General features: G+C 48.0%; 1 pseudogene; it reads right to left on the bottom strand.

Annotated features, from left to right (window-relative positions):
- The window catches only part of LOC121845655, a 58,730-nt pseudogene that overhangs the window by 24,417 nt on the left and 11,619 nt on the right, over positions 1–22,694 (bottom strand).

Raw genomic sequence — 22,694 nt, forward strand, 5'->3', positions numbered from 1 at the left:
TATTCAGACCCTTTACTCAGTGCTTTGTTGAATCACCTTTAGCAGCAATTATAGCCTCCAGTCTTCTTGGGTATGACGCTACAAGCTGGGCACACCTGTATTTGGGGTTTCTCCCAGTCTTCTTGGGTATGACGCTACAAGCTTGGCACACCTGTATTTGGGGTTTCTCCCAGTCTTCTTGGGTATCCACAAGCTTGGCACACCTGTATTTGGGGTTTCTCCCAGTCTTCTTGGGTATGACGCTACAAGCTTGGCACACCTGTATTTGGGGGTTTCTCCCAGTCTTCTTGGGAATGACGCTACAAGCTTGGCACACCTGTATTTGGGGGTTTCTCCCATTCCTCTCTGCAGATCCTCTCAAGATCTGTCAGGTTGGGTGGGGAGCAACGCCTCACAGCTATTTTCAGGTCTCTTCAGAGATGTTGGATCGGATTCAAGTCCGGGCTCTGGCTGGGCCACTCAAGGACATTCAGAGACATGTCCCGAAGCCACTCCTGCGTTGTCTTGGCTGTGTGCTTAGGGTCGTTGTCCTGTTGGAAGGTGAACCTTCGCCCCAGTCTGAGGTCCTGAGCGCTCTGGAGCGGGTTTTCATCAAGGATCTCTTTGCTCAGTTAATCTTTCCCTCGATCCTGACTAGTCTCACAGTCTCTGCCACTGAAAAACATCCCCACAGCATGATGCTGCCACCACCACGCTTGGCATTCAGGCCAAAGAGTTCAATCTTGGTTTCATCAGACCAGAGAATCTTGTTTGTCATAGTCTGAGAGTCTTTAGGTACCTTCTGGCAAACTCCAAGCGAGCTGTCATGTGCCTTTTACTGAGGAGTGGCTTCCATCAGGTCACTACCATAAAGCCCTGATTGGTGAAGTGCTGCAGAGATAGTTGTCCTTCTGGAAGGTTCTCCAATCTCCACAGAGGAACTCTGTAGCTCTGTCAGAGTGACCATTGGGTTCTTAGTCACCTCCCTGACCAAGGACCTTCTCCCCGACCTTGCTCCCCTGACTGGCCAGGCAGCCAGCTCTAGGAAGAGTCTTGGTGGTTCCAAACTTCTTCCATTTAAGAATGATGGAGGCCACTGTGTTCTTGAGGAGCTTCAAAAATGTTTTGGTACCCTTCCCCAGATCTGTGCCTCGACACAATCCTGTCGTCTCTGAGCTCTATGGACAATTCCGTCGACCTCATGGCTTGGTTTTTGCTCTGACATGCACTGTCAACTGTGGGACCTCATATAGACAGGTGTGTGTCTTTCCAAATCATGTCCAATCAATTGAACTTAACACAGGTGGACTCCAATCAAGTTGTAGAAACATCAAGGATGATAAATGGAAACAGGATGACCTGAGCTCAATATCGAGTCTCAGAGCAAAGGGTCTGAAAACTTATGTAAATAAGGTATTTTTTAATACTATAGTATTATATAGTACTAATATAACATATACTATATAATATAGTAATTTAGTTTAGTATTTGTATAATTTATTTTATCCAGTCTTTTTGCTCATCTTTATCAGGGTAATTTTGGAGCCACAGTCCATCCAACATGAAGACAGACAGACAGACAGTGGTACCTCAGACTGCAGCTCTGTCAGGTTGCCCACCACCTCTCCACACCCTGACAGCAGGTCTTCCAGGTGGTCCTGCAGACACTCCAACTCCTAGAACACACACACCGTCACACACACCATCACACACACCATCACAACACCGTCACAACACCGTCACAACACCGTCACACACCACCGTCACACACACCATCACAACACCGTCACACACACCATCACACACACCATCACAATGCAGTCACACACACCATCACAACGCCATCACACACACCATCACAACGCCATCACACACACCATCACACGCGTCACACACACACCATCACAACACCGTCACCACACCATCACCCACACCATCACACATACGTCACACTCACCATCACCACACCGTCACACGCGTCACACACACACCATCACAACGCCGTCACACACACACCATCACAACGCCGTCACACACACCATCACAACGCCTTCACACACACCATCACAACGCCGTCACACACACACCATCAAACACACCATCACAATGCCATCACACTCACCATCACAATGCCATCACACTCACCATCACAACACCATCAAACACACCATCACAATGCCATCACACTCACCATCACCACACCCTCACAACACCATCACACACCATCACACTCACCATCACAACGCCGTCACACTCACCATCACAATGCCGTCACACACACCATCACACTCACCACCATCACAACGCCGTCACACACACCATCACACACGCCGTCACACACCATCACAACACCATCACCACACCATCACACATACCATCACACTCACCATCACCACCACCATCAAACGCGTCACACATCATCACACTCACCATCACCACACCATCACAACGCCGTCACACACCATCACAACACCGTCACCACACCATCACACTCACCATCACACACCATCACACTCACCATCACACACACCATCACAATGCCGTCACACACACCATCACAATGCCGTCACACACACCATCAAATCACCTGCCACATTATTTGAAATGATGAAGCGTCCTGTAGTTCCCAGAACAGTTGAGCCAGTCACAGGTTGTTTGTTAAACTCTGTTCTTCCCCCTCTGCTCTGAACACATGCTGCTGTTCCTCCTCTGTTCTTCCCCTCTGCTCTGAACACATGCTGCTGTTCCTCCTCTGTTCTTCCCCCCTCTGCTCTGAACACATGCTGCTGTTCCTCCTCTGTTCTTCCCCTCTGCTCTGAACACATGCTGCTGTTCCTCCTCTGTTCTTCCCCCTCTGCTCTGTGAACACATGCTGCTGTTCCTCCTCTGTTCTTCCCCTCTGCTCTGAACACATGCTGCTGTTCCTCCTCTGTTCTTCCCCCTCTGCTCTGAACACATGCTGCTGTTCCTCCTCTGTTCTTCCCCCCCTCTGCTCTGAACACATGCTGCTGTTCCTCCTCTGTTCTTCCCCCTCTGCTCTGAACACATGCTGCTGTTCCTCCTCTGTTCTTCCCCCTCTGCTCTGAACACATGCTGCTGTTCCTCCTCTGTTCTTCCCCTCTGCTGCTGTGAACACATGCTGCTGTTCCTCCTCTGTTCTCCCCCCTCTGCTCTGAACACATGCTGCTGTTCCTCCTCTGTTCTTCCCCCTCTGCTCTGAACACATGCTGCTGTTCCTCCTCTGTTCTTCCCCTCTGCTCTGTGAACACATGCTGCTGTTCCTCCTCTGTTCTTCCCCCTCTGCTCTGAACACATGCTGCTGTTCCTCCTCTGTTCTTCCCCTCTGCTCTGAACACATGCTGCTGTTCCTCCTCTGTTCTTCCCCCCTCTGCTCTGAACACATGCTGCTGTTCCTCCTCTGTTCTTCCCCCTCTGCTCTGTGAACACATGCTGCTGTTCCTCCTCTGTTCTTCCCCCTCTGCTCTGAACACATGCTGCTGTTCCTCCTCTGTTCTTCCCCCTCTGCTCTGAACACATGCTGCTGTTCCTCCTCTGTTCTTTCCCCTCTGCTCTGAACACATGCTGCTGTTCCTCCTCTGTTCTTCCCCCTCTGCTCTGAACACATGCTGCTGTTCCTCCTCTGTTCTTCCCCTCTGCTCTGAACACATGCTGCTGTTCCTCCTCTGTTCTTCCCCCTCTGCTCTGAACACATGCTGCTGTTCCTCCTCTGTTCTTCCCCTCTGCTCTGTGAACACATGCTGCTGTTCCTCCTCTGTTCTTCCCCCTCTGCTCTGAACACATGCTGCTGTTCCTCCTCTGTTCTTCCCTCTGCTCTGAACACATGCTGCTGTTCCTCCTCTGTTCTTCCCCCTCTGCTCTGTGAACACATGCTGCTGTTCCTCCTCTGTTCTTCCCCCTCTGCTCTGAACACATGCTGCTGTTCCTCCTCTGTTCTTCCCCCTCTGCTCTGAACACATGCTGCTGTTCCTCCTCTGTTCTTCCCCCTCTGCTCTGAACACATGCTGCTGTTCCTCCTCTGTTCTTCCCCCTCTGCTCTGAACACATGCTGCTGTTCCTCCTCTGTTCTTCCCCCTCTGCTCTGAACACATGCTGCTGTTCCTCCTCTGTTCTTCCCCCTCTGCTCTGTGAACACATGCTGCTGTTCCTCCTCTGTTCTTATCCCCTCTGCTCTGAACACATGCTGCTGTTCCTCCTCTGTTCTTATCCCCTCTGCTCTGAACACATGCTGCTGTTCCTCCTCTGTTCTTCCCCCCTCTGCTCTGAACACATGCTGCTGTTCCTCCTCTGTTCTTCCCCCTCTGCTCTGAACACATGCTGCTGTTCCTCCTCTGTTCTTCCCCCCTCTGCTCTGTGAACACATGCTGCTGTTCCTCCTCTGTCCTGACACAGTGTGTGTGTGTGTGTGTGTGTGTATAACCTACCTGTCCCGTGCCAGTCTTGTCACTACACCACTTCCCCAGGTCAGTCAAACAGTGTGTGTGTGTGTATAACCTACCTGTCCCTGTGCCAGTCTTGTCACTACACCACTTCCCCAGGTCAGTCAAACAGTGTGTGTGTATGTGTGTGTATGTGTGTGTGTGTGTATAACCTACCTGTCCCGTGCCAGTCTTGTCACTACACCACTTCCCCAGGTCAGTCAAACAGTGTGTGTGGGTGTGTGTGTTACCTACCTGCCCCGTGCCAGTCTTGTCACTACACCACTTCCCCAGGTCAGTCAAACAGTGTGTGTGTGTGTGTGTGTATAACCTACCTGTCCCGTGCCAGTCTTGTCACTACACCACTTCCCCAGGTCAGTCAAACAGTGTGTGTGTGTGTGTGTGTGTTACCTACCTGCCCCGTGCCAGTCTTGTCACTACACCACTTCCCCAGGTCAGTCAAACAGTGTGTGTGTGTGTGTGTGTTACCTACCTGTCCCGTGCCAGTCTTGTCACTACACCACTTCCCCAGGTCAGTCAAACAGTGTGTGTGTGTGTGTGTGTGTGTGTGTTACCTACCTGTCCCGTGCCAGTCTTGTCACTACACCACTTCCCCAGGTCAGTCAAACAGCGCTTCTGGAGATCAGGGTCTAGTTTCACATCTAGCGCCCTCTGGTGGAGGATCCTCTGTACCTCTACCTTACAGTCACGAGACAGCTAAACAACACACACAGGGAACACACACACACACAGGGAACACACACACACACACACACACACATACCAGTGGAAGGTCATTATTTATAACAGCACAGGTATCAGATGGGATGATCATCTTGTCAGACAATATTGTAGCCATTTATGTCCATCAGATTCAGCACAGTAAGGAACGGGTCTTTAAAAACAATTACTGTCATTGCAACCACCAACCAACCACTACCACTGTCATTACAACCACCACCACCTACCACTGTCATTACCAACCACCACCACCAACCTACCACTGTCATTACCAACCACCACACCCACTGTCATTACCAACCACCAACACCTACCACTGTCATTACCAACCACCCCCACCACCTACCACTGTCATTACTAACCACCACATTACTCACTGTCATTACCAACCACCACTACCACTGTCATTACTAACCACCACCACCCCCACCTACCACTGTCATTACCAACCACCACCACCCCCACCTACCACTGTCATTACCAACCACCACCACCTACCACTGTCATTACCAACCACCACCACCACTGTCACCTACCAATACCACCCACCACCACCTAACACTCATTACCAACCACCTACTACCACTGTCATTACCAACCACTACCACTCATTACCAACCACCTGTCATTACCAACCACCCACTCATTACCAACCACCTACCACCATTACCCACCTACCACTGTCATTACCAACCACCACCTACCACTGTCATTACCAACCACCTACCACTACCAACCACCTACCACTGTCATTACCAACCACCACCTACCACTCATTACCAACCACCACCATCACCACCTACCACTGTCATTACCAACCACCACCACCACCACTGTCATTACAACCACCACCACCTACCACCACCTACCACTGTCTGTCATTACCAACCACCACCTACCACTGTCATTACCAACCACCTACCACCAACCACTGTCACTGTCATTTACCACCACCCTACCACTGTCATTACCACCACCTACCACTGTCATTACCAAACCACCTACCACTGTCATTCCAATTACCAACCACCTACCACTGTCATTACCAACCACCTACCACTGTCATTCAACCATTACCAACCATTACCAACCACTCACCACTGTCATTACCAACAACCACTAACTACCACTGTCATTACTAACCACCTACCACCAACCACCTACCACTGTCATTACCAACCACCTACCACTGTCATTACCAACCACAACCACTGTCATTACCAACCACCTACCACTGTCATTACTAACCAACCACCCACCCTACCACTGTCATTACCACCACCACCCACTGTCATTACCACCTACCACTGTCATTACCAACCACACTACCTGTCATTACTAACCACTACCACTGTCATTACCACCACCACCACCTACCACTGTCATTACTAACCACCACCACCACCTAACCACTACCACCTACCACTGTCATTACCAACCACCACCACCACCACCTACCACTGTCATCATTACCACCACCACCACCACTGTCATTACCAACCACCACCACCACCACTGTCATTACCAACCACCACCACCACCTACCACACCACCACCAACCACCTACCACTGTCATTACCAACCACCACCACCTACCACTGTCATTACCAACCACCACCACCACACCTACCACTGTCATTACTAACCACCACCACCACCACTACCACTGTCATTACCAACCACCACCACCACTGTCATTACCAACCACCACCACCACTACCACCTACCACTGTCATTACTAACCACCACCACCACTACCCTACCACTGTCATTACTAACCACCACCACCACTACCACCTACCACTGTCATTACCAACCACCACCACTACCACCTACCACTGTCATTACCAAACCACCACCACCTACCACCTACCACTGTCATTACCAACCACCACCACCCACCACCTACCACTGTCATTACCAACCACCCACCACCACCTACCACTGTCATTACCAACCACCACCACCACACCACCTACCACTGTCATTACCAACCACCACCACCACCACACCTACCACTGTCATTACTAACCACCACCACCACTACCACCTACCACTGTCATTACCAACCACCACCACCACTACCACCTTACCACCACCACCACCACCACTACCACCTACCACCTGTCATTACTAACCACCACCACCACCACCTACCACTGTCATTACCACCACCACCACCACCACTACCAACCACCACCACCTACCACTGTCATTACTAACCACCATTACCACCTACCACCATTACCAACCACCACCACCACTACCACCTACCACTGTCATTACTAACCACCACCACCACCACTGTCATTACCAACCACCACCACCACTACCACCTACCAACCAACCACCACCACCACTACCACCTACCACCCACCACCACCACCACCACCTACCACTGTCATTACTAACCACCACCACCACTACCACCTACCACTGTCATTACCAACCACCACCACCACTACCACCTACCACTGTCATTACCAACCACCACCACCACTACCACCTACCACTGTCATTACCAACCACCACCACTACCACCACCACTGTCATTACCAACCACCACCACCACACCACCTACCACTGTCATTACCAACCACCACCACCACCACCACCTACCACTGTCATTACTAACCACCACCACCACCTACCACTGTCATTACCAACCACCACCACCACTACCACCTACCACTGTCATTACCAACCACCACCACCACTACCACCTACCACTGTCATTACTAACCACCACCACCACTACCACCACCACCACCACCACCTACCACTGTCATTACCAACCACCACCACCACCACCACCTACCACTGTCATTACCAACCACCACCACTAACCACCACCACTGTCATTACCAACCACCACCACTACCACCTACCACTGTCATTACCACCACCACCACCACTACCACCTACCACTGTCATTACCAACCACCACCACCACTACCACCTACCACTGTCATTACTACCACCTACCACCACCACTGTCATTACCACCACCACCACTAACCACCACCACCACCACTGTCACTACCACCTACCACTGTCAACCACCACCACCACTACCACCACCTACCACTGTCATTACCAACCACCACCACCACTACCACCTACCACTGTCATTACCAACCACCACCACCACCTACCACTGTCATTACCAACCACCACCACCACTACCACCTACCACTGTCATTACTAACCACCACCACCACTACCACCTACCACTGTCATTACCAACCACCACCACCACCTACCACCTACCACTGTCATTACCACCACCACCCTACCACCTACCACTGTCATTACCAACCACCACCACCACTACCACCTACCACTGTCATTACCAACCACCACCACCACCACTACCACCTACCACTGTCATTACCAACCACCACCACCACTACCACCTACCACTGTCATTACCAACCACCACCACCACTACCACCTACCACTGTCATTAACCACCACCACCACCACCTACCACTGTCATTACCAACCACCACCACCACCACCTACCACTGTCATTACCAACCACCACCACCACTACCACCTACCACTGTCATTACCACCAACCACCACCACCACTACCACCTACCACTGTCATTACTAACCACCACCACCCTACCACCACCACTGTCATTACCAACCACCACCACACTACCTACCACTGTCATTACTAACCACCACCACTACCACCTACCACTGTCATTACTAACCACCACCCTCATCTTCCTCACCACCATCTCCAACAACATGTGTTCTACCATAGTAGTAATGTGGAACCATGGGAACTAGTCCATCTTTGCTACTCCTGAATCTCTCACCCGTCGTCCCTGCTCCTCGGTGCGGTAGGCATGGCGATAGAGACACGAGAACACAGCACCAGGTGGCATCAGCTCGCTGGTCTCATTCCAGCCGTGGGTGTGGCACAGCCGGGCAGCGTCACCCTGGCACTTCTTATACAGGATGGGGTCCAGTCTGGTAGAGGGAAGAGAGAGTTAGACAGCCTGACAGCCAGGGGGCAGTAGAGAGTTAGACAGTCTGACAGCCAGGGGGCAGTAGAGAGTGTCAGACCGACAGACAGGGGGCAGTAGAGAGTTAGTGTGGCGGGGCAGTAGAGAGTTAGACAGTGTGAGCTCCAGTAGTGTGAGCTCCAGTAGTCTGCATTCACAGTCAGGTGTTAGGGGTCAGAGGTCCTGGTTGACTTACTTCCAGTCTCTAGAGATGAAGTACTACAGCTCCAGTAGTCTGCTTTCACAGTCAGGGGTCAGAGGTCATGGTGACTTACTTCCAGTCTCTAGAGATGAAGTACTGTAGCTCCAGTCGTCTGCTTTCACAGTCAGGGGTCAGAGGTCATGGTGACTTACTTCCAGTCTCTAGAGATGAAGTACTGCAGCTCCAGTAGTCTGCGTTCACAGTCCTCCACCATCTTCTCTGTATACAGGTGCTCCATCAGGCAAGACAGGATCCTACACACACACACACAATATGGCAGACTTTATCAACCAATCAAAAAGGTCACAATAAATCCCAAGAGACACCATGACGTCGCCACAGAACTAGAGGTTCTGTTTCTATAGACGTCTCCTGACACGTCTAATGCAGCTTTTTACAAACATTATTTCATATGTATGTATATATATATATATCTTTTCCTTTACCCCTTTTTCTCCCCAATTTCGTGGTTTCCAATTGGTAGTTACAGTCTTGTCCCATCACTGCAACTACCGTACGGACTCGGGAGAGGCGAAGGTCGAGAGCCATGCATCCCCCGAAACACAACCCAACCAAGCCGAATTTCTTTTTGACACAATGCCAACTTAACCCGGAAGCCAGCCGCACCAACGTGTCGGAGGAAACACCGTACACCTGGCGACCGTGTCAGCAGCGTGCACTGCGCCCGGCCCGCCACAGGGGCCGCTAGTGCCAGATGGGACAAGGACTTCCCTGCCAGCCAAACCCCCCGCTAACCCGGACGCCGCTGGGCCAAACCCCCCGCTAACCCGGACGCCGCTGGGCCAAACCCCCCGCTAACCCGGACGCCGCTGGGCCAAACCCTCCGCTAACCCGGACGCCGCTGGGCCAAACCCTCCACTAAACCCGAACATATTACTGACACCGTGCCGAACATATTACTGACACCGTGCCCAGCCTGAACATATTACTGACACCATGCCCAGCCTGAACATATTACTGACACCGTGCCGAACATATTACTGACACCGTGCCCAGCCTGAACATATTACTGACACCGTGCCGAACATATTACTGACACCGTGCCCAGCCTGAACATATTACTGACACCGTGCCCAGCCTGAACATATTACTGACACCGTGCCCAGCCTGAACATATTACTGACACCGTGCCCAGCCTGCAGTGGTGGAAAAAGTACTCAATTGTCATACTTGAGTAAAAGTAAAGATGCACCACTGTTCAAAAGTTTGGGGTCACTTAGAAATGTCCTTGTTGAAAGAAAAGCACATTTATTGTCCATTAAAATACCATCAAATTTATCAGAAATACAGTGTAGACTTTGTCAATGTTGTAAATGACTACTGTAGCTGGAAACAGCTGATTTTTAATGGAATATCTACATAGGCGTACAGAGGCTCATTATCAGCAACCCTCACTCCAGTGTTACAATGGCACGTTGTGAAGGCTAATCCAAGTTTATCATTTTAAAAAGGCTAATTGATCATTAGAAAACCCTTTTGCAATTATGTTAGCACAGCTGAAAACTCTTGTTCTGATTAAAGAAGCAATAAAACTGGCCTTTAGACTAGTTGAGTATCTGGAGCATCAGCATGTGGGTTCGATTACAGGCTCAAATGGCCAAAAACAAAGACCTTTCTTCTGAAACTCTTCAGTTTATTCCTGTTCTGAGAAATGAATGCTATTCCTTGCGAAAAATTACCAAGAAATTGAAGATCTCGTACAACTGTGTACTACTCCCTTCACAGAACAGTGCAAACTGTCTCTAACCAGCATAGAAAGAGGAGTGGGAGGCCCCGGTGCACAACTGAGCAAGAGGACAAGTACATTAGAGTGTCTAGTTTGAGAAACAGACGCCTCACAAGTCCTCAACTGGCAGCTTCATTAAATAGTACCAGCAAAACACCAACAGTGAAGAGGCGACTCCGGGATGCTGGCCTTCTAGGCGGAGTTGTAAAGAAAAAGCCATATCTCAGACTGGCCAATAAAATTAAAAGATTAAGATGGGCAAAATAACAGACACTGGACAGAGGAAGATTGGAAAAAAGTGTTATGGAGTGAACCACCAGTCAAGCCTGGTGGAGGAGTGAACCACCAGTCAAGCCTGGTGGAGGAGTGAACCACCAGTCAAGCCTGGTGGAGGAGTGAACCACCAGTCAAGCCTGGTGGAGGAGTGAACCACCAGTCAAGCCTGGTGGAGGAGTGAACCACCAGTCAAGCCTGGTGGAGGAGTGAACCACCAGTCAAGCCTGGTGGAGGAGTGAACCACCAGTCAAGCCTGGTGGAGGAGTGAACCACCAGTCAAGCCTGGTGGAGGAGTGAACCACCAGTCAAGCCTGGTGGAGGAGTGAACCACCAGTCAAGCCTGGTGGAGGAGTGAACCACCAGTCAAGCCTGGTGGAGGAGTGAACCACCAGTCAAGCCTGGTGGAGGAGTGAACCACCAGTCAAGCCTGGTGGAGGAGTGAACCACCAGTCAAGCCTGGTGGAGGAGTGAACCACCTGTCAAGCCTGGTGGAGGAGTGAACCACCTGTCAAGCCTGGTGGAGGAGTGAACCATCTGTCAAGCCTGGTGGAGGAGTGAACCATCTGTCAAGCCTGGTGGAGGAGTGAACCATCTGTCAAGCCTGGTGGAGGAGTGAACCATCTGTCAAGCCTGGTGGAGGAGTGAACCATCTGTCAAGCCTGGTGGAGGAGTGAACCATCTGTCAAGCCTGGTGGAGGAGTGAACCATCTGTCAAGCATGGTGGAGGAGTGAACCACCAGTCAAGCCTGGTGGAGGAGTGAACCATCTGTCAAGCATGGTGGAGGCAATATGATGGTCTGGGAGTGCTTTGGTGGTGGTGAAGTGGGAGATTTGTACAGGGTAAAAGGGATCTTGAAGAAGGAAGGCTATCACTCCATTTTTTTAACACTATGCCAGACCCTGTGGACGGCGCTTAATTGGAGCCAATTTCCTCCTACAACAGGACAATGACCCAAAGCACAGCTCTAAAACTATGCAAGAACTATTTAGGGAAGAAGCAGTCAGCTGGTATTCTGTCTATAATGGAGTCACAGATCTCAACCCTATTGAGCTGTTGTGGGAGCAGCTTGACCGTATGGTACATAAGAAGTGCCCATCAAGCCAATCCAACTTGTGGGAGGTGCTTCAGGAAGCATGGGGTGAAATCTCTTCAGATTACCTCAACAAACTGACAACTAGAATACCAAAGGTCTGCAAGGCTGTAATGGCTGCAAATGGAGGATTCTTTGGCGAAAGCAAAGTTTATTATTTAAATGAAAAATCATTATTTATAACCTTGTCAACGTCTTCACTATATTTCCTGTTCATTTTTCAACTCATTTCATGTATGTTTTCATGGAAAACAAAGACATTTCTAAATGACCCCAAACTTTTGACCCCAAACTTTTGAACGGCAGTGTACCTTAATAGAAAATGACTCAAGTAAAAGGTCACCCAGTAAAATACTACTTGAGTAAAAGGTCACCCAGTAAAATACTACTTGAGTAAAAGTCACCCAGTAAAATACTACTTGAGTAAAAGTCACAGTAAAATACTACTTGAGTAAAAGTCACCCAGTAAAATACTACTTGAGTAAAAGTCACCCAGTAAAATACTACTTGAGTAAAAGTCACCCAGTAAAATACTACTTGAGTAAAAGTCACCCAGTAAAATACTACTTGAGTAAAAGTCACCCAGTAAAATACTACTTGAGTAAAAGTCACCCAGTAAAATACTACTTGAGTAAAAGTCACCCAGTAAAATACTACTTGAGTAAAAGTCACCCAGTAAAATACTACTTGAGTAAAAGTCACCCAGTAAAATACTACTTGAGTAAAAGTCACCCAGTAAAATACTACTTGAGTAAAAGTCACCCAGTAAAATACTACTTGAGTAAAAGTCACCCAGTAAAATACTACTTGAGTAAAAGTCACCCAGTAAAATACTACTTGAGTAAAAGTCACCCAGTAAAATACTACTTGAGTAAAAGTCACCCAGTAAAATACTACTTGAGTAGTACAAACCATTTCAAATTCAATATATTAATCAAACCATACGGCACGTTTTTCTGTTTAAAAAAAAAAAAAAAAAACATTTGCGGATAGCCAGAATGTCAAAATTTAACGAGTACTTCTGGGTGTCAGGTATGGAGTAAAAAGTACATTCTCTCTCACTGGGCCAATTGGGAGTCCCGTAGGGTGGCGCACAATCACGGCCGGTAGTGATACAGCCTGGAATCAAACCAGGGTCTGTAGTCACACCTCTAGCACTGAGATCCAGTGCCTTAGACCGCTGCACCACTCGGGAGCCTATTCCTGCCAGTGGCATGTTGTTCAAGACAAAGACAACAGTGATATTCCTGATAGGTAACAAACCCCTTTATTCTGAACTGACTGACACAGCAGGAAAGACACAGCTGGAGGTGCCTCCAACCATCACAGGTAGAAAAGACAGGTGTGCATTTACTCAGCGTCTGTGTCTGCGTGCATCTGAGATCACAGTACTCACAAATGTGTGTGTGCATGCGATTGTTCTTCTGTGTGTGTGTGTGTGTGTGTGTGTGTGTGTGTGTGTGTGTGTGATGGTGTGTGTGTGTGTGGGGTACTCACATGGGGTCCCCGCTGCGGATGTGTTTGCAGGCCGTCTGGATAACAGACTCACAGGCTTCGTTCAGGGCCCGGTCTATCCTGTAGTCTGATCCAGGATCAGCTGACTGGATCAAGGTCTGGAGCTGAGGGACAATACTACTAGATTTACAATAACACCACTACTAGATTTACACCACCACTACTAGATTTACAATAACACCACTACTAGATTTACACCACCACTACTAGATCTACAATAACAATACTACTTTATTTACAATAAAACACTACTTTATTTACAATAACAATACTACTAGATTTATACTGTAAGGGCTCAGGCAGTGTATGAAAACACATACAGCCCCATCAGCCCCATCAGCCTCATCTCCAGTATATGAAAACACATACAGCCCCATCAGCCTCATCTCCAGTATATGAAAACACATACAGCCCCATCAGCCCCATCTCCAGTATATGAAAACACATACAGCCCAATCAGCCCCATCTCCAGTATATGAAAACACATACAGCCTCATCAGCCTCATCTCCAGTATATGAAAACACATACAGCCTCATCAGCCTCATCTCCAGTATATGAAAACACATACAGCCTCATCAACCTCAGCCTCATCAGCCCCATCTCCAGTATATGAAAACACATACAGCCCAATCAGCCCCATCTCCAGTATATGAAAACACATACAGCCCCATCAGCCTCATCTCCAGTGTATGAAAACACATACAGCCTCATCTCCAGTATATGAAAACACATACAGCCCCATCAGCCCCATCAGCCCCATCAGCCTCATCTCCAGTGTATGAAAACACATACAGCACCATCAGCCCCATCAGCCTCATCAGGCCCATCAGCCTCATCTCCAGTGTATGAAAACACATACAGCCTCATCAGCCTCATCTCCAGTGTATGAAAACACATACAGCCTCATCAGCCCCATCTCCAGTATATGAAAACACATACAGCCTCAGCCTCATCTCCAGTATATGAAAACACATACAGCCTCATCAGCCCCATCTCCAGTATATGAAAACACATACAGCCTCATCAGCCTCATCAGCCCCATTAGCCTCATCTCCAGTGTATGAAAACACATACAGCCTCATCTCCAGTATATGAAAACACATACAGCCCAATCAGCCTCATCAGCCCCATCAGCCCCATCAACCCCATCTCCAGTATATGAAAACACATACAGCCCCATCAGCCCCATCAGCCTCATCAGCCCCATCAGCCCCATCAGCCTCATCTCCAGTATATGAAAACACATACAGCCTCATCAGCCCCATCTCCAGTATATGAAAACACATACAGCCCCATCAGCCCCATCTCCAGTATATGAAAACACATACAGCCTCATCAGCCCCATCTCCAGTATATGAAAACACATACAGCCCCATCAGCCCCATCAGCCTCATCAGCCCCATCAGCCCCATCAGCCTCATCTCCAGTATATGAAAACACATACAGCCTCATCAGCCCCATCTCCAGTATATGAAAACACATACAGCCCCATCAGCCCCATCTCCAGTATATGAAAACACATACAGCCCCATCAGCCCCATCAGCCTCATCTCCAGTATATGAAAACACATACAGCCCCATCAGCCCCATCAACCCCATCTCCAGTATATGAAAACACATACAGCCTCATCTCCAGTATATGAAAACACATACAGCCCCATCAGCCCCATCAACCCCATCTCCAGTATATGAAAACACATACAGCCTCATCTCCAGTATATGAAAACACATACAGCCCCATCAGCCCCATCAGCCCCATCTCCAGTATATGAAAACACATACAGCCCCATCAGCCTCATCTCCAGTATATGAAAACACATACAGCCCCATCAGCCCCATCTCCAGTATATGAAAACACATACAGCCTCATCAGCCTCATCTCCAGTATATGAAAACACATACAGCCCCATCAGCCCCATCTCCAGTATATGAAAACACATACAGCCCCATCAGCCCCATCTCCAGTATATGAAAACACATACAGCCTCATCAGCCTCATCTCCAGTATATGAAAACACATACAGCCTCATCAGCCCCATCTCCAGTATATGAAAACACATACAGCCTCAGCCTCATCAGCCTCATCAACCCCATCTCCAGTATATGAAAACACATACAGCCTCATCAGCCTCATCTCCAGTATATGAAAACACATACAGCCTCATCAGCCTCATCTCCAGTATATGAAAACACATACAGCCTCATCAGCCTCATCTCCAGTATATGAAAACACATACAGCCTCATCAGCCCCATCAGCCTCATCAACCCCATCTCCAGTATATGAAAACACATACAGCCTCATCAGCCTCATCTCCAGTATATGAAAACACATACAGCCTCATCAGCCTCAGCCTCATCAACCCCATCTCCAGTGTATGAAAACACATACAGCCCCATCAGCCTCATCTCCAGTATATGAAAACACATACAGCCTCATCAGCCCCATCAGCCCCATCTCCAGTATATGAAAACACATACAGCCCCATCAGCCTCATCAGCCCCATCTCCAGTGTATGAAAACACATACAGCCTCATCAGCCTCATCTCCAGTATATGAAAACACATACAGCCTCATCAGCCTCATCTCCAGTATATGAAAACACATACAGCCTCATCAGCCCCATCTCCAGTGTATGAAAACACATACAGCCTCATCAGCCCCATCTCCAGTATATGAAAACACATAAAGCCTCATCAGCCCCATCTCCAGTATATGAAAACACATACAGCCTTATCAGGCCCATCAGCCCCATCAGCCTCATCAGCCCCATCTCCAGTGTATGAAAACACATACAGCCTCATCAGCCTCATCTCCAGTATATGAAAACACATACAGCCTCAGCCTCATCTCCAGTATATGAAAACACATACAGCCTCATCTCCAGTGTATGAAAACACATACATCCCCATCAGCCTCATCAGCCTCATCTCCAGTATATGAAAACACATACAGCCCCATCAGCCTCATCTCCAGTATATGAAAACACATACAGCCCCATCAGCCTCATCTCCAGTATATGAAAACACATACAGCCTCATCAGCCTCAGCCTCATCAACCCCATCTCCAGTGTATGAAAACACATACAGCCTCATCTCCAGTATATGAAAACACATACAGCCTCATCAGCCCCATCTCCAGTATATGAAAACACATACAGCCTCATCAGCCTCATCTCCAGTGTATGAAAACACATACAGCCTCATCAGCCTCATCTCCAGTATATGAAAACACATACAGCCTCATCAGCCTCAGCCTCATCAACCCCATCTCCAGTGTATGAAAACACATACAGCCCCATCAGCCCCATCAGCCTCATCTCCAGTATATGAAAACACATACAGCCTCATCAGCCCCATCTCCAGTGTATGAAAACACATACAGCCCCATCAGCCCCATCTCCAGTATATGAAAACACATACAGCCCCATCAGCCTCATCTCCAGTGTATGAAAACACATACAGCCTCATCAGCCCCATCTCCAGTATATGAAAACACATACAGCCTCAGCCTCATCTCCAGTATATGAAAACACATAAAGCCTCATCAGCCCCATCTCCAGTATATGAAAACACATACAGCCTCAGCCCCATCTCCAGTATATGAAAACACATACAGCCTCATCAGCCCCATCAGCCTCATCAAATCAAAATCAAATCAAATTTATTTATATAGCCCTTCGTACATCAGCTGATATCTCAAAGTGCTGTACAGAAACCCAGCCTAAAACCCCAAACAGCAAGCAATGCAGGTGTAGAAGCACCTCATCAGCCTCATCTCCAGTATATGAAAACACATACAGCCCCATCAGCCCCATCAACCCAATCTCCAGTGTATGAAAACACATACAGCCTCATCAGCCCCATCAGCCTCATCAGCCCCATCTCCAGTATATGAAAACACATACAGCCTCAGCCTCATCTCCAGTATATGAAAACACATACAGCCTCATCAGCCCCATCAGCCCCATCTCCAGTATATGAAAACACATACAGCCCCATCTCCAGTGTATGAAAACACATACAGCCCCATCAGCCTCATCTCCAGTATATGAAAACACATACAGCCTCATCAGCCTCAGCCTCATCAACCCCATCTCCAGTATATGAAAACACATACAGCCCCATCAGCCTAATCTCCAGTATATGAAAACACATACAGCCTCATCAGCCTCATCTCCAGTATATGAAAACAAATACAGCCTCATCAGCCCCATCAGCCTCATCAGCCCCATCTCCAGTATATGAAAACACATACAGCCCCATCAGCCTCATCTCCAGTATATGAAAACACATACAGCCTCATCAGCCCCATCTCCAGTATATGAAAACACATACAGCCCCATCAGCCTCATCTCCAGTATATGAAAACACATACAGCCTCATCAGCCCCATCTCCAGTATATGAAAACACATACAGCCTCATCAGCCCCATCTCCAGTATATGAAAACACATACAGCCCCATCAGCCTCATCAGCCTCATCTCCAGTGTATGAAAACACATACAGCCTTATCAGCCCCATCAGCCTCATCAGCCCCATCTCCAGTGTATGAAAACACATACAGCCTCATCAGCCTCATCTCCAGTGTATGAAAACACATACAACCTCATCAGCCCCATCTCCAGTATATGAAAACACATACAGCCTCATCAGCACCATCAGCCTCATCAGGCCCATCTCCAGTATATGAAAACACATACAGCCTCATCAGCCCCATCTCCAGTATATGAAAACACATACAGCCCCATCAGCCCCATCTCCAGTATATGAAAACACATACAGCCTCATCAGCCTCATCTCCAGTATATGAAAACACATACAGCCTCAGCCTCATCAGCCTCATCAGCCTCATCTCCAGTGTATGAAAACACATACAGCCTCATCAGCCTCATCTCCAGTATATGAAAACACATACAGCCTCATCAGGCCCATCTCCAGTATATGAAAACACATACAGCCTCATCAGCCTCATCAACCCCATCTCCAGTATATGAAAACACATACAGCCTCATCAGCCTCATCAGTCTCATCTCCAGTGTATGAAAACACATACAGCCTCATCAGCCCCATCAGCCTCATCTCCAGTATATGAAAACACATACAGCCTCAGCCTCATCTCCAGTATATGAAAACACATACAGCCTCATCAGCCTCATCTCCAGTATATGAAAACACATACAGCCTCATCTCCAGTATATGAAAACACATACAGCCCCATCAGCCTCATCTCCAGTATATGAAAACACATACAGCCTCAGCCTCATCAGTCTCATCAACCCCATCTCCAGTATATGAAAACACATACAGCCTCATCAGCCCCATCAGCCTCAGCCTCATCAGCCCCATCTCCAGTATATGAAAACACATACAGCCTCATCAGCCTCAGCCTCATCAACCCCATCTCCAGTATATGAAAACACATACAGCCCCATCAGCCTAATCTCCAGTATATGAAAACACATACAGCCTCATCAGCCTCATCTCAGTATATGAAAACACATACAGCCTCATCAGCCCCATCAGCCTCATCTCCAGTATATGAAAACACATACAGCCTCATCAGCCCCATCAGCCTCATCTCCAGTATATGAAAACACATACAGCCTCATCAGCCTCATCTCCAGTATATGAAAACACATACAGCCTCATCAGCCCCATCAGCCTCATCTCCAGTATATGATAACACATACAGCCTCATCAGCCTCATCAACCCCATCTCCAGTATATGAAAACACATACAGCCTCATCAGCCTCATCAGTCTCATCTCCAGTGTATGAAAACACATACAGCCTCATCAGCCCCATCAGCCTCATCTCCAGTATATGAAAACACATACAGCCTCAGCCTCATCTCCAGTATATGAAAACACATACAGCCTCATCTCAGTATATGAAAACACATACAGCCCCATCAGCCTCATCTCCAGTATATGAAAACACATACAGCCTCAGCCTCATCAGTCTCATCAACCCAATCTCCAGTATATGAAAACACATACAGCCTCATCAGCCCCATCAGCCTCAGCCTCATCAGCCCCATCTCCAGTATATGAAAACACATACAGCCTCATCTCCAGTATATGAAAACACATACAGCCTCATCTCCAGTATATGATAACACATACAGCCTCATCAGCCTCAGCCTCATCTACCCCATCTCCAGTGTATGAAAACACATACAGCCCCATTAGCCTCATCTCCAGTATATGAAAACACATACAGCCTCATCTCCAGTATATGAAAACACATACAGCCTCAGCCTCATCTCCAGTATATGAAAACACATACAGCCTCATCTCCAGTATATGATAACACATACAGCCTCATCAGCCTCAGCCTCATCAACCCCATCTCCAGTGTATGAAAACACATACAGCCCCATTAGCCCCATCTCCAGTATATGAAAACACATACAGCCTCATCAGCCTCATCTCCAGTGTATGAAAACACATACAGCCTCATCAGCCCCATCTCCAGTGTATGAAAACACATACAGCCTCATCAGCCCCATCTCCAGTATATGAAAACACATACAGCCTCATCAGCCTCATCTCCAGTGTATGAAAACACATACAGCCTCATCAGCCTCATCTCCAGTGTATGAAAACACATACAGCCTCATCAGCCTCATCTCCAGTATATGAAAACACATACAGCCTCATCAGCCTCATCTCCAGTATATGAAAACACATACAGCCTCATCAGCCTCAGCCTCATCAACCCCATCTCCAGTATATGAAAACACATACAGCCCCATCAGCCCCATCAACCCAATCTCCAGTGTATGAAAACACATACAGCCTCATCAGCCCCATCAGCCTCATCTCCAGTATATGAAAACACATACAGCCTCAGCCTCATCTCCAGTATATGAAAACACATACAGCCTCATCAGCCCCATCAGCCTCATCAGCCCCATCTCCAGTATATGAAAACACATACAGCCCCATCTCCAGTGTATGAAAACACATACAGCCCCATCAGCCTCATCTCCAGTATATGAAAACACATACAGCCTCATCAGCCTCAGCCTCATCAACCCCATCTCCAGTATATGAAAACACATACAGCCCCATCAGCCTCATCTCCAGTATATGAAAACACATACAGCCTCATCAGCCTCATCTCCAGTATATGAAAAAACACACAGCCCCATCAGCCCCATCTCCAGTATATGAAAACAAATACAGCCTCATCAGCCCCATCAGCCTCATCAGCCCCATCTCCAGTATATGAAAACACATACAGCCCCATCAGCCTCATCTCCAGTATATGAAAACACATACAGCCTCATCTCCAGTATATGAAAACACATACAGCCCCATCAGCCCCATCTCCAGTATATGAAAACACATACAGCCTCATCTCCAGTATATGAACACACATACAGCCTCATCAGCCCCATCTCCAGTATATGAAAACACATACAGCCCCATCTCCAGTGTATGAAAACACATACAGCCTCATCAGCCTCATCTCCAGTATATGAAAACACATACAGCCTCAGCCTCATCTCCAGTATATGAAAACACATACAGCCCCATCAGCCTCATCTCCAGTATATGAAAACACATACAGCCTCATCAGCCCCATCTCCAGTATATGAAAACACATACAGCCCCATCATCCTCATCTCCAGTATATGAAAACACATACAGCCTCAGCCTCATCAGCCTCATCAGCCTCATCTCCAGTGTATGAAAACACATACAGCCTCATCAGCCTCATCTCCAGTATATGAAAACACATACAGCCTCATCAGGCCCATCTCCAGTATATGAAAACACATACAGCCTCATCAGCCTCATCAGCCTCATCTCCAGTGTATGAAAACACATACAGCCTCATCAGCCTCATCTCAGTATATGAAAACACATACAGCCTCATCAGGCCCATCTCCAGTATATGAAAACACATACAGCCTCATCAGCCCCATCTCCAGTATATGAAAACACATACAGCCCCATCATCCTCATCTCCAGTATATGAAAACACATACAGCCTCAGCCTCATCAGCCTCATCAGCCTCATCTCCAGTGTATGAAAACACATACAGCCTCATCAGCCTCATCTCCAGTATATGAAAACACATACAGCCTCATCAGGCCCATCTCCAGTATATGAAAACACATACAGCCTCATCAGCCTCATCAACCCCATCTCCAGTATATGAAAACACATACAGCCTCATCAGCCTCATCTCCAGTGTATGAAAACACATACAGCCTTATCAGGCCCATCAGCCCCATCTCCAGTGTATGAAAACACATACAGCCTCATCAGCCCCATCTCCAGTATATGAAAACACATACAGCCCCATCAGCCTCATCAGCCTCATCTCCAGTATATGAAAACACATACAGCCTCAGCCTCATCTCCAGTATATGAAAACACATACAGCCTCATCAGCCTCATCTCCAGTATATGAAAACACATACAGCCTCATCTCCAGTATATGAAAACACATACAGCCCCATCAGCCTCATCTCCAGTATATGAAAACACATACAGCCTCATCAGCCCCATCTCCAGTATATGAAAACACATACAGCCCCATCAGCCCCATCTCCAGTATATGAAAACACATACAGCCTCATCAGCCACATCTCCAGTATATGAAAACACATACAGCCCCATCAGCCCCATGAGCCTCATCTCCAGTATATGAAAACACATACAGCC

This window comes from Oncorhynchus tshawytscha, unplaced genomic scaffold (assembly GCF_018296145.1).
Source record: "Oncorhynchus tshawytscha isolate Ot180627B unplaced genomic scaffold, Otsh_v2.0 Un_contig_3602_pilon_pilon, whole genome shotgun sequence".
Lineage (NCBI taxonomy): Eukaryota > Metazoa > Chordata > Actinopteri > Salmoniformes > Salmonidae > Oncorhynchus > Oncorhynchus tshawytscha.